At 38.5% G+C, this 14,032-nt stretch overlaps 1 long non-coding RNA gene across 1 annotated transcript; it reads left to right on the top strand.

The window, feature by feature from the left end:
* Positions 1–714: 714 nt before the first annotated feature.
* LOC145504732 (uncharacterized) lies at positions 715–12,060 on the top strand. Its single transcript, XR_014052458.1, has 2 exons — positions 715–777; positions 9,582–12,060. It is a non-coding gene; the product is annotated as an uncharacterized LOC145504732 (long non-coding RNA).
* The last annotated feature ends 1,972 nt before the right edge of the window (positions 12,061–14,032 follow it).

Genomic DNA, 14,032 nt, shown 5'->3' with positions numbered 1-14,032 from the left:
AGCAAGCAAAACAGAGATCCAGACTTTGATAAATTGGCTTTTTGAAATACTTGCCTTTTTCCCCCCTCAGCCACCATATGGGCTTCCCATGTGGCACTAGTGGTTAGAATCTGCCTGCCAATGCAGGTGACCAAAGAGATGCAGGTTTGATTCCTGGGTTGGGAAGATCCCATGGAGATAGGCATGGCAAACCAACCAGTATTCTTGCCTGGAGAATCCCATGGACAGAGGAACCTGGCGGGCTACAGTCCATAGGGTTGCAAAGAGTAGGACATGACTGAAAGCAACTTAGCATGTATCATGCAGTCACCATATAGTACTCCCACCCTTCCTGTAAGAAGCCTGACACTGGGGACTATTGGTTTTTTCAGCATGTAAGAGCATAAATCAGATAGTGAAAATATCCAACTGGTATTCCCCAATCATTATATTCTATTGACTATCATAACCTGAAGACTTAGGCTTAACAGAGGTCTTTTTCTATATTACTGTGAGTCCTGAATCCCAAGAGTTTTGCATTCATAGGGAAGATCTGGAAATCAAAACAATCAACAATTGCAATTCTCTAGCCAAATGAAGCTCTAAAGTCTCTCAGAAAAATGCTCAAATTTTCCAACTCTCAGTGAAATATCTAGGAATTAAACTGACCAAAGGCCAGAGGAATTGCTCCAGGACTGCCTGGAAACGGTAACCAGGGTGACAGTGTCCACCACCAAAGACAGTTGCATCAGTTCCTGGAATGGCAAGATTCTGTTGTATGTGGATCCCCAACTTAAGGTAATAGCTAAACAGTTATATGAAGCCCTAAAAACATCTGACAATAAGGCCTAAATGGGGACCAGAGAATGTCAAAAACCTTCCAAACAATGAAGGGAAAACTACTGACTGCCCCTGTTCTGGGTTTGCCATATTTGAAAAAAGTCATTTGATCTTTTTAAACACAAAAGACAGGCAGTGAGACTGGAGGTATTGACCCATACTCTGAGAGCACAACATGCCCAGTATCCTGTTTCACAAAGGCTTTGGACGGTATATGCAGGGTTGGTCACTGTATTTGAGAGTCACAGCTGCTACTTTGGATTTGTTGCAAGAAGCAGAGGAATTCACTCTAGGACCGCCAACCATGGTACATGCATCCCACTGTGTGGTGCCACTATTGGAACTAAAGTGTGGATAGTGGCTTACTTCAGACCACTTGGGAGGACATCAGTCAATCTTATTTGATAATCCTAATGTAAACCTGACCCAATTTTACCTGGCATGCTCACCTGAGAACTTCTAAAAGTCATGAGAATGGGTATTTAATCTTATGTATCTAGGATCAAATAGTAAATGACCAAGAAGTGTTTTAATTCATGAATATCTCATGGAAGAAGTACTTGGATCAGTATATCTGAGCACTCGTTCTGGACATCTGATGGATACAGGACTACATTAAAAGGTCAAATGTGAAAAGGACAATTGAAGGAACGTATGATTTGTGCCAAAAATAATTCGAAGACTGGGACTCCCCCACCCTTCATGGAGTCTAAGCCAGAGGGGGAGAACCATTCTGTTGCTGGATTGAAAATGCTTCAGAGGTAGTGCAGGTCTTGCTCCAGGAGATAATTCCTAGATTTGGTCTAGCAATTCAATTCAGAGTGATAATGGAGGTGGCTTTATTGCTAATGTGTTTCATGAGGAATCTAAAATATGTGGAATAAAATGGAGTTTCCATGCCTCTTGGAGGCCATGATCAATCAGAACCACACATTCAAAAGGAAGATAGCTAAAATATGTGAGCCTAAATAAGTGGTCGCCTTTGCCCCCTCATGTCAAGGTGGAAATTAGACATAGAAGAGTCTTGCAAACTGAGGAAGCCAAAATAAGCAAAGAAGGGGGAACTGCACCAGAAGTGATAGGTGCAACAGATTAAAACGCTGCAGTTAGGTTGAGACTGTGTATTTGAGGAGCAGCTATAGACTTTGAGAACAAGTACAAACCGGTCAAGGGACTATCTGACACTGAACTGATCCCACACTGCCCACAACAGCTCCAGAGAAATTCCTAAACATACTTTCACTCCTATCTTTTTTTTTAATTTTAGTTATTATTACTCCTTTAACTTTCATTTTTATAACCTACTATTTACACTTTTTTAAAAAATTCAATTTTTAAAAAACAAATTCCAAATGTTTCAAAAATTTTTGTGATTGATTTTTATATTTTTTGTATTGTACTTTTGCTAGTCTAATCACTATTCTAGGTTAATCTTTGCTTTTTGATATTTGCTATCAATTTTGTATTTTTAAGAATCTGATCTTTAGTATCCATTTTAACTTAGGTATTTGATTACTGGCTTGATTGCTCTCTCTTCTTTTGATTCTCCCTTTTCTCCTCCTGTTCACCTCCATCTCCCACTTCCTTCTTCTCTATATAACTCTGTGAATCTCTCTGGGTGTTCCTGACAGTGGAGAGTTGTTTCACCATTAAACAAGGGATTTTGTCTTCTGTGCTGTGTGGGTGAAGAAATCTTGAGGCTACTGTAAGAGGGGGACCAAAACCCAGAGACAGGAGGCTCAACTCCAGAACTTTAGACCATCATAGAACTTCTGACCCGAGGGAACATTAATAGACAAAAGCCCACCCCAAAGTTTCTATACCGACACTGAAACAAAGCTCCACCCAAGAGCCAGCAAGTTCCAATGCAAGACACACCACATTAATTCTCCAACAAAACAGGAACACAACCCTGAACATTAAGAGATGGGCAGCCCAAAGCCAACCCAAACCCATAGATACCCCAAAATTCACTGTTGGACACTTCATTGCACTCGAGAGAGAAGAGATACAGGTCCTTGCACCAGAACACAGACACAAGTCCCTCAACAAGGACACCTTGATAAGCCACTGGTCCAACCCCACCCACAGGGAGCAGACTCCACAGTTAAGAGGAACCATGACCCTCCAGACTGCAGAAGATGGACCACAAACACAGCAAACTAAACAAAATGAAAAGGCAGAGAAATATCCATCAGGTAAAGGAATAGGATAAAAACCCACCAACCGAAAAAAGAGGAGGAGACAGGAAGTCTACCTGAAAAAGAATTTAAAATAATCATTGTAAAGATGATCCAAAATCTTGAAAACAAAATGGAGTTACAGATAAATAGACTAGAGACAAGAATTGAGAAGATGCAAGACATGTTTAACAAGGACCTTGAAGAAATAAAGAAGAGTCAATCAATAATGAACAATACAATGACTGAAATTAAAAACACTCTGGTGGGAAGCAAGAGTAGAGTAACTGAGACAGAAGAAAGGATAAGTGAGGTGGAAGATAGAATGGTGGAAATAAATGAAGCAGAGAGGAGAAAAGAAAACAGAATAAAAAGAAATGAGGACAAGCTTAGAGACCTCTGGGACAATGTTAAATGTCCCTACGTTTGAATCATAGGTATCCCAGAAGAAGAGGACAAAAAAAGGGGGGGTCATGAGAAAATACTTGAGGAGATAATAGTTGAAAGCTTTCCTAAAATAGGAAAGAAAATAGCCACCCAAGTCAAAAACCCAGACAGTCCCAAAAGGATAAACCCAAGGTGAAATACCCCAAGAAATATTTTAATCAAGCTAACAAAAATTAAACACAAAGAACAAATATTAAAAGCAGCAAGGGAAAGCAACAAATAACATTTGAGGGAATCCCAATAAAGCTAACAGCTGATCTTTCAATAGGAACTCTTCAGGTGAGCAGGGAACGGCAGGAAGTACTTAAAGTGATGAAAGAGGAAAACCTATAATCAAGATTACTCTACCCAGTAAGGATCTCATTCATATTTGAAGGAGAAATCAAAAGCTCTAGAGACAAGCAAAAGGTGAGAGAATTCAGCACCACCAAACCAGCTCTTCAACAAATGTTAAATGATCTTCTCTAGACAGGAAACACAGAAAAAATAAACTCAAAAAAACCAAGTAAATGACAACAGGATCATATTAATCAATAATTACCTTAAACGTATATGGGTTAAATGGTCCAATCAAAAGACAAAGATTGGCCAAATGGATACAAAAACAAAACACCTATACATTCTGCCTACAAGAGTGGTGTTGGAGAAGACTCTTGAGAGTCCCTTGGACTACAAGGAGAACCAAACCAGCCATCCTAAAGGAAATATGTCCTGAATATTCATTGGAAGGAATGATGCTGAAGCTGAACCTACAATAATTTAGCCACCTGATGCAAAGAACTGACTCATTGGAAAAGACCCGATGCTCAGAAAGATTGAAGGCAGGAGGAGAAGGGGATGACAGAGGATGAGATGGGTGAATGGCATCCCTGACTCAATGGACATGAGTTTGAGTAAACTCTGGGAGTTGGTGATGGACAGGGAGGCCTGGTGTACTGCAGTCCATGGGGTCGCAAAGAGTTGGACACGACTGAGTGACTGAACTGAACAAGAGACCCACCTCAAACCTAGGAAACATAAAGATTGAAAGTGAGGGGCTGGAAGAAGATATTTCATGCAAACAGAGACCAAAAGAAAGTGGGTGTAGCAATACTCATATCAGATAAAATAGATTTTGAAGTAAAAACTGTGATAAGAGACATTTCATGCCAAGATTGGCTTGATAAAGGACAGAAATTGTATGGACCTAACAGAAGCAGAAGATATTAAGAAGAGGTGGCAAGAATACAAAGAAATGTGCAAAAAAGATCTTCATGACCCAGATAACCACAATGGTGTGGTCACTCACCTAGAGCCAGACATCCCAGAATGTGAAGTCAAGTGGGCCTTAGTAAGCATCACAGTGAACAAAGCTAGTGGAGGTGATGAAATTCCAGTTGATCGATTTCAAATTGTAAAAGATGATGCTATTAAAGTGCTGCACTCAATATGCCAGCAAATTTGGAAAACTCAGCAGTGGCCATAGGACTGGAAAAGGTCAGTTTTCATTCCAATCCCAAAAAAAGACAATGCCAAAGAATGTTCAAACTACTGCACAGTTGCACTCATCTCACATGCTAGCAAAGTAATGCTCAAAACTCTCCAAGCCAAGCATCAACTGTATGTGAACTGTGAACTTCAAGATGCTCAAACTGGATTTAGAAAAGGCAGAGGAACCAGAGGTCAAATTGCCAACTTCTGTTGGATCATTGAAAAAGCAAGAGCGTTCCAGAAAAACATCTACTTCTGCTTTATTGACTACCCCCAAAGCCTTTGATTGTGTGGATCACAACAAACTGTGGAAAATTCTGAAAGAGATGGGAATACCAGACCACATTACCTGCCTCCTAAGAAATCTGTATGCAGGTCAAGAAGCAACAGTTAGAACTGGACATGGAACAATAGACTGGTTCCAAATCGGGAAAGGAGTACGTCAAGGCAGTATTTTGCCACCCTGCTTATTTAACTTACGTGCAGAGTACATCATGCAAAATGCCAGGCTGGATGAAGCACAGCTGGAATCAAGATTGCTGTGGGAAATATCAATAACATCAGATATGTAGATGATAACATCCTTATGGCAGAAAGCAAAGAAGAACTAAAGAACCTCTTGGTGAAAGTGAAAGAGGAGAGCGAAAAAGTTAGCTTAAAGCTCAACATTCAGAAAACTAAGATCATGGCATCTGGTCTCATCTCTTCAGGGAAAATAGATGGGAAAACAATGGAAACAGTGACAGATTATTTTCTCAGGCTCCAAATCACTGCAAAGAGTGACTGCAGCCATGAAATTATAAGACGCTTGCTCCTTGGAGAAAACTATGACCACCCTAGATAGCCTATTAAAAAGCAGAGACATTACTTTGCCAACAAAAGTCCGTCTAGTCAAAGCTATCGTTTTTCCAGTAGTCATGCATGGATGTGAGAGTTGGACCACAAAGAAAGCTGAGTGCCACAGAATTGATTCTTTTGAACTGTGGTGATGGAGAAGACTCTTGAGAGTCCCTTGGACTGCAAGGAGATCCAGCCAGTCTATCCTAAATGAAATCAGTCCTGAGTATTCATTGGAAGGACTGATGCTGAAGCTGAAACTCCAATACTTTGGTCACCTAATATGAAGAACTGACTCACTTGAAAAGACCCTGATGCTGGGAAAGATTGAAGGCAGGAGGAGAAGGGGACGACAGAGGATGAGATGATTGGATGGCATCACCGACTCGATGGACGGGGAAGCCTGGCATGCTGCAGTCCATGGGTTCACAATGAGTGAGATATGACTGAGCCACTGAACTGAACTGAACTAAGAGACAAAGATGGACACTGCTTAATGATCTAGAGATCAACCCAAGAAGAAGATATAGCAATTATAAATATATATGCACCTGACATAAGTCAAATGCTAACAAGTATGAAAGGGGAAATTAACAGTAACACAATAATAGTGGGGGACTTTTATACCCCAGACACACCTATGGATAGATCAAGCAAACAGAAAACTAACAAGGAAACACAAGCTTTTAATGATACAATGGACAAGTTAGATTGATATCTACGGGCATTTCATCCAAAAACAGTGGATTTTACCTTTTTCTCAAGTTCACATGAAACATTCTCCAGGATAGATCACATCCTGGGCCACAAATCTAGCCTTGCTAAATTAAAAAAAAAACTGAAATCATTTCAAACACTTTTCCAATCACATTGCAGTAAAATTAGATATAAACTACAGGGGGAAAAAAAGTATAAAAAACACAAACATATGGAGACTAAACAACATGCTTGAGAATAACTGACAGATCACTGAAGAAATCAAAAAGGAAATCTAAATATGCATAGAAAGAAATGATACTGAAAAAACGCAACCCAAAACCCATGGGATTCAGTAAAAGCAGTGCTAAAAGGGAGGTTCATAACAATTCAAGCCTATCTCAAGACGTAAGAGAAACATCAAATTTAAAACCTAACTTTACACCTAAAGCAACTAAAAAAGGAATAACCAAAAAAAACCCAGAGTTAGTAGAAGGAAAAAAATCATAAAAATCAGAGATGAAATGAATGAAAAAAGAAATGGAGACTATAGAAAATAACAACAATATTAAAAGCCGGTTCTTTGAGAAGATGTACAAAATAGACAAACCATTAGCCAGATTCATCAAGGAAAAGGGAAGAAGAATCAAATCAGTAAAATTAGAAATGAAAATGAAGTCACAACAGACAACACAGAAATACAAAAGATCATAAGAGACTACTCTGAGCAACTATATGCCAATAAAAAGGACAACTTCTTAGAAGAAATGGACATATTCTTAGAAAGGTATAACCTTCTAAAACTGAACCAGGAAGAAATATAAAATCTGAACAGACCAATCACAAGCACAGAAATCAAAACTGTAATCAAAAATATTCCTACAAACAAAAGCCCAGCAACAGGTGGCCTACAGATGAATTCTACCAAAATTTAGAGAAGAGCTAACACCTATCCTATCCACTATCTGCTATCAAACTCTTCCAGAAAATTGCAGGGGAAGGAAACTCCCAAACTCACTCTATAAGGCCACCATCACCTTAATACCAAAACCAGACAAAGATGCCACAAAAAGAAAGCTACAGGCCAGTATCACTGATGAACATAGACGCAGAACTCCTCAACAAAATTCTAGCAAACAGAATCTAACAACATATTAAAAAGATCATACATCATGATCAAGTGAGCTTTATTTCAGAGGTTCAACAATTCTTCAATATTCACAAGTCAATCAATGTGATACATCTTATTAACAAATTGAAAGATAAAAACCATTTGATTATCTCAGTAGATACACAGAAAGCCTTTGACAAAATTCAGCAACCATTTATGATAAAAACTCTCTAGAAAGCAGGCATAGAAGGAACATACCTCAACATAAAAGTCATATACAACAAACCACAGCAAACATTATCCTTAATGGCAAAAAACTGAAAGCATTTCTTTTAAAATCAGGAACAAGAAAAGGATGCTGACTCTCACCACTACTATTCAACATAGTTTTGGAAGTCCTAAACACAGCAATCAGAGAAGAAAAAGAAATAAAATGAATTCAGATTAGAAAAGAAGTAAAACTCTCACTCTTTGCAGATAATAAGATTGTCTACATAGAAAACCCTAAAGATACCACCAGAAAATAACTAGAGCTAATCAATAAATATAGTAAAGTCACAGGATATAAAGTTTAATACACAGAAATCTCTTGCATTCCTATACACTAACAATGAAAAATCAGATAGAGAAATTAAGGAAACAATCCCATTCACCTTTGCAAAGAAAAGAATAAAATACTTATGAATGAATTTACCTAGAGAAACAAAAGACCTATATATAGAAAACTATAAAACATTGATGAAAGATATCAAAGATGACACAAATGAAGTATCATCTCATGCCAGTCAGAATCGCCATCATCAAAAATTCTACAAGCAATAAATGCTGGAGAGAGTGTGGAGAAAATGGAACCCTCTTACACTGTTATTGGGAATGCAAACTGGTACAGCCACTATGGAGAACAGTGTGGAAATTCCTTAAGAAATTTGGAATAGAAATGTCATATAACCCAGCAATCCCATTGCTGGGCATACACCCAGAGGAAACAAAAATTGAAAGAGACACATGTACCCCAGTTTTCATTGCAGTACCATTTACAATAGCTAGGACATGGAAACAACCTATCTGTCCATCAGCAGGTGAATGGATAAGGAAGTTGTAGTACATGTACACAATGGAATATTACTCAGCTATAAAAAGGAAAGCATTTGAGCCAGTTCTAATGAGGTAGATGAAACTGCAGCCTATTATAAAGAGTGAAGTAAGTCAGAAAGAGAGACATGTATACTGTATATTAATGCATAAATATGGAATTTAAAAAGACAGTAATGATGATCTACATACAGGGCAACAAAAGAGACACAAGTGTAAAGGACAGATTTTGGACTCTGAAGAGTGGGATGATTTGAGAGAATAACATTGAAGTATGTATATTACCATATGTAAAATAGATGACCAATGCAAGTTCAATGCATAAAGCAGGGCACACAATGCTAGTGCTCTGGGACAGCCCAAAGGGACAGTGTGGGGAAGGAGGTGGGAAGGGGTTTCACGATGGGGGGACACATGTCTACCCTTCACTGATTCAAGTTGATATATGGCAAAAACCATCACAATATTGTAAAGTAATTATCCTCCAATTAAAATAAATAAAATTTTTAATAAGAGAACTATAGCTAAAATCTGTGAAGAAACTGACTTAACCTGTGATAAGTTGTCAGTTGCATTGCTTAGAATTAGAGTGGGTCCCAGAAGACTCCAACTGAGTCCTTATGAAATATTGTATTGGAAACCCTTCCTCTATTCTGAGCAGTTAACTGGCCAGACATGTGATTGAAATATACAAAAAATAGACACTGTAAGATATGTGCAAACACTGGGGTAAGTTTTAAATACTGTTTCCAAATTTGGGACTGATAAAGTGATATTTCCCACAGATGTCCCCTTCCAGTGTTTTAGAACTGGAGACTGGGTGCACCTAATAATGAGGAAGAATATACACTGAAAGAACCAACTCCAGTCTCAGCGGGTGGGTCCTTACCATGTTCTGCTGGTAACTAGCTCTTTTGTTCAATTGACAGAAGTCAAGTCATGAATCCGTTACACAAGGGTGAAGCTGGCTTCTGACCCAACGACAAATCCACAGTCCTCAGCAGTTACAGTAAAGACAACCGCAACGAAGCCAGTCCTCCTTCCTACAAGTCTGCACTGGGGCTTCAGTTAAAATCAAAGAAAATATCTTACATAAGTAGTGAATGACTTGTGGCCATTTATCATAACATTTGTAATTGGCTGGAGCATTTTTCTGTTTTATTATTTGCTTATAATTTTTTGCTTGCTTCTGGATTCATCTAATCATTTTACCTGTGGTTATTGTAGTCAAATAAGCCCATAATTTGCTGTGATACTGATAATAGGAGATAATTAAACCTTGCTCTATTTTAATTTAAAACTTGTGATAATAGGGTTAGCACCAAAATTTAGGGCCATTGCTATTTTCCCATATAAGATCTTGGCCCCAACTGTAATGATGGCTCTTGCTTTTCTTTACTGTCTCATCCCACTGGTGTCTGCTGCTTTCTGGAGGGAAAATACTCTAATTAGCTTATCTCAGACTATAGTCACAGGTGAGAGCTTAAGAAATTGTTGAATATGTCATTTGAAACCTGAAACCATAAGTGAAAACGATGTCCCATTTATGGTCCCTGTAACTGATTTTAGTACTATGCCAGAACCCATCACCTACTATACTCTCCCTCCTCCAGCCACCACATTCAAAGTTAGAATAGCCACATTACCTGAGAAAATCAAAATCCCTTACCTCACCCTGTCTGAGGAAATTTTCGCTGGAGGAAAAGTTACCACTGGTCCACCACGGTCTCTTGACTTTCTTGTTAAAAAATGTGATAAAAAAAAAAATCCCCTGATATGTAAAAATGGCAAATGTGAAAGAGCTCAAAATGACACTATTTTGTGCCAGAGAGTCAGAAAAGTTGGTCGTAATGTAAGGGAACTTTAGGGGGCTTGCAGTGGTCGTGATCCCTGGCTAGAGAATGTAATGTCTGTGTTACCCCAAAATGAAGGTATCAATTTTGATACCATGGGAGGTATAACTTGCGCCCCTCCAGGATATTTCTTTGTCTGTGGCACAGGGAGAGACCTAAAAGGAGAAGGGTGGGCATATCGCTGCCTAGGCAGCTGGGAAATGGAAGGGTCATGCCTACTGGGATATATAAGGATGCCTTTTGCCTTGTATAGTCTGGAGAGCATCTCTTCCCTCCTTAAATCAAACACTCATTTTAAAAGAATGATATTGGCAGAGTATGAGGACAATATAGGACAAAGTGTTTTTGGCAACCTCACATCAACTGCCAGAGTTTATGTCAATAGAGATATGATTCACAATCTATCTGCCACAATTGGACAAATTGCTGCGGACACAGCTATGAGTATTGCAGCCCAACACACATCTTTGAACTCATTGACTCGATTGGTCCTGAGCAATAGAATAGCCCAAGATTTCTTATTGGCAAAACAAGGAGGAGTGTGTGTAATGGCTAATAACACATGCTGCACATACATCAATGTCTCTGGAGAAGTTAAAACCCAAGTAAACAGAATACTTCAAAAGGTTACCTGGTTACAGGATGTACATAAAGAGGATGCACATCAGGACTTATTTTCTTGGTTGCCATCTGAAATAGGGGGACTCTTTTGACTACTGTTATAAGACTCCATTTGATCATTGTACTCTTTGTAATGTGTTTAATAATTTTCAACTATCTGTCCAGATGCTATGACAAAGCCATCAAAGAGAGATATCATGTTTTCATAATTCAAAATACTGATGCTAGACCTGGACTTGAGAATTCTTTGAGAAGATCCAAGACTTTGTTTCTCTAATCCTGAAGAATTAACATCGCTCCTGTTCAGCAGGAAGTAGCCAGGGTGGTCGTCGCCCCTGTTCCCCTCAGGATGAGGAGTATCAAAGAGCAGAGGGACCTGAAAATGAACAGGACCCTACAGGGCCTTCCTGGGTACAATCCTTTATTGTCCCCACTTCTCGTGTAGAAAAAGCTTGAGAATTTTAGGTCTTCACAGAGTTCCAAAGAGCAAACTCAAGCAGTTAATGGTTACAGAAGTGAGGAAAAGCTGAAACAGGGAAAGCAATCAAACAAGAGAAGTTTAGCTATAAAACAAAGTCACAGGATCCCTAGCTCCTCTTCAAGGGATATAGATAATAATCTGATGCAACATATCTTCGAGCTGTTTTTCAGAAACCAGGATCACATGATGAAAACTGTTGACCATAGCCAAGGTGACAGAAACAAGTTGGAACCAGAAGAATGATGATCAAGATGTCAGATATCACTTTGTTGCATAACACCCAAACAATCTGAAGAATCCATGAGATAATCACATACTTAAGATCTTTACCCTTAATTTTAATATAAAAAATCTCCTGCCTGAAAGCCATTGGGGAGTTCATGTCCTTTAAACATTTGCTGCCCATTCTCTTGCTTGGCACCCTGCAAATAAATACTGTAATTTCTTTCACCAGAACCCTGTGTCAGTAGATTTACTTTGCTCATTTGGGTAAGCAAGCTGAAGTTTGGTTCCGTAGAAACCTGTGTTTTAGTTGGGAGAGCTCAGTGTTTTTTCTTAAAGGCTTTTCAGTGTTTTAAAAGTTAAGAGCATTTTCAAGCACACAGAAATATAACCTTATATCCATCACCCAGATTCAAGAAGAACTATATTCCTCATTGGCCTAATCTTTTATTCTTTTCCTTTTGTTAAATTTTTTAAAGCAAATCACAGACACCATGCCATTTTCACCCTTAAAAACTTCAGTATCTATCTCTTAAAATATGAGTGTTTTCTTCATCACAATATGATTTTCACAGCTATAAATTTCATATTCCCTAATATTAGATGACTCATTGGAAGAAATGACCCATTGGAAAAGACCCTGGTGCTGGGAAAAATTGAAGGCAGGAGGAGGAGGGGACGACAGAGGATGAGATGGCTGGATGGCATCGCTGACCCAATGGACGTGTGTTTGAGCAAGCTCTGGGTGTTGGTGATGGACAGGGAAGCCTGGCATACTGAAGTCCATGGGGTCACAAAGAGTTGGACACGACTGAGCGACTCAACTAAACTGAATATTGAATACTCAGTCTATATTGAAAATTTCCTGCTTTACTTCAGTTGATTTTTCAAGCCAGGATCTAAATAAGGGGCATATAATTATCTCCATCTGCTAACCTAGAATAGCACTTTCTTCCCCAAGTTATTGAAGTGTTGGAATCCTGTTGAAGGCCCTACCTGGTGGATTTTTCTCATTACTCCTTTATAGTCACCTTGAAATCTTCAAGTTCAACAAATTTTTTCCATCTTTCCAAACTGAAACTCTACTCATTAAACACTATTTCTCTATTCCCCTTCCCTTCCTCACCCCCAACCCTTGGCAATACCATTCTACTTTGTTTCTCTCTGAATTTAACTATTTTAGGTACCTCATGAAAGTGGACTCACACAATATTGGTCTTTTTGTGAATGGCTGATTTCACTTAGCTTGATATTTTCAAGGTTCATCCATATGGTACCATATATCATATTTTCCTTCCTTTTTAAGGCTGAGTCCTAGAGTAGGAAATGGCACCCCACTCCAGTATACTTGTCTGGAAAATTTCATGGACAGAGGAGCCTGGCAGGCTACAATCCATGGGGCCACAAAGAGTCAGACACAGCTGAGAAACTGAGCACAAAGCTGAATAATCCATTGTATAAATACATATAACGCTTTGTTTATCCATTCATTCTTTGAAGGACACTTGGTTGTTTCCATCTTTTGGCTATTGTGAATAATGCTGCTGTGAGCATGATTGTATAAATAAATACCATTTGTCACTGTTTTCAGTTCTTCTGTCTTTATATCCAGAAGTGGAATTGTTGAACCATAGGTAATTCTATAGTTAATATTTTGAGGACCCACCCTTCTTTTTCATAGTGACTCTCCTTGCATTCTTGAATAAACCAAGTTGATCTTGGTGTATCCCTTTAAATAGCTATTGAATCTGATTTGCTGCTGTTTTCGTTAAGAATGTTGTATCTCTATATATTTAGGAGTTTGAGGAAGTATCTTTTTTCTCATTGTACTCTACTTTCTTGTTGAAGTTATCTAGTGTCCTGGAGCATATTGAAATACTTCCCTTTTTGCTATCTCTGGAAGAGTCTTTTATCTAAGATAAAATTTGTGTCTCAATTTTCAAATTTAATTGTGAAAATTCGGCAATATTCCTGTTTTGTTTATCTGTGATTGTACCCCTTTTTTGTTCATTGTGTTATTTATTTGTATCTTTTCTTCTAAATAAGTCCATGCCACCCAGAGTTCCAATGTTGTCAACTTTCTGGGTCCACTTTGCTTATCTTGCAATTTATCTGAATTTTCACCTATTCTACTTTTCTAATATTTTAAGTCTGTAAATTTCCTGCAATTCTCCACTTTTACCACAAGTAGTTATTATTATGG

Source organism: Giraffa tippelskirchi, chromosome 5 (genome assembly GCF_054371585.1).
Source record: "Giraffa tippelskirchi isolate mGirTip1 chromosome 5, T2T-mGirTip1v1.2.pri, whole genome shotgun sequence".
Lineage (NCBI taxonomy): Eukaryota > Metazoa > Chordata > Mammalia > Artiodactyla > Giraffidae > Giraffa > Giraffa tippelskirchi.
Note: the sequence above shows the minus strand (reverse complement) of the source record. Positions and strands in the feature narration are given on the sequence as shown.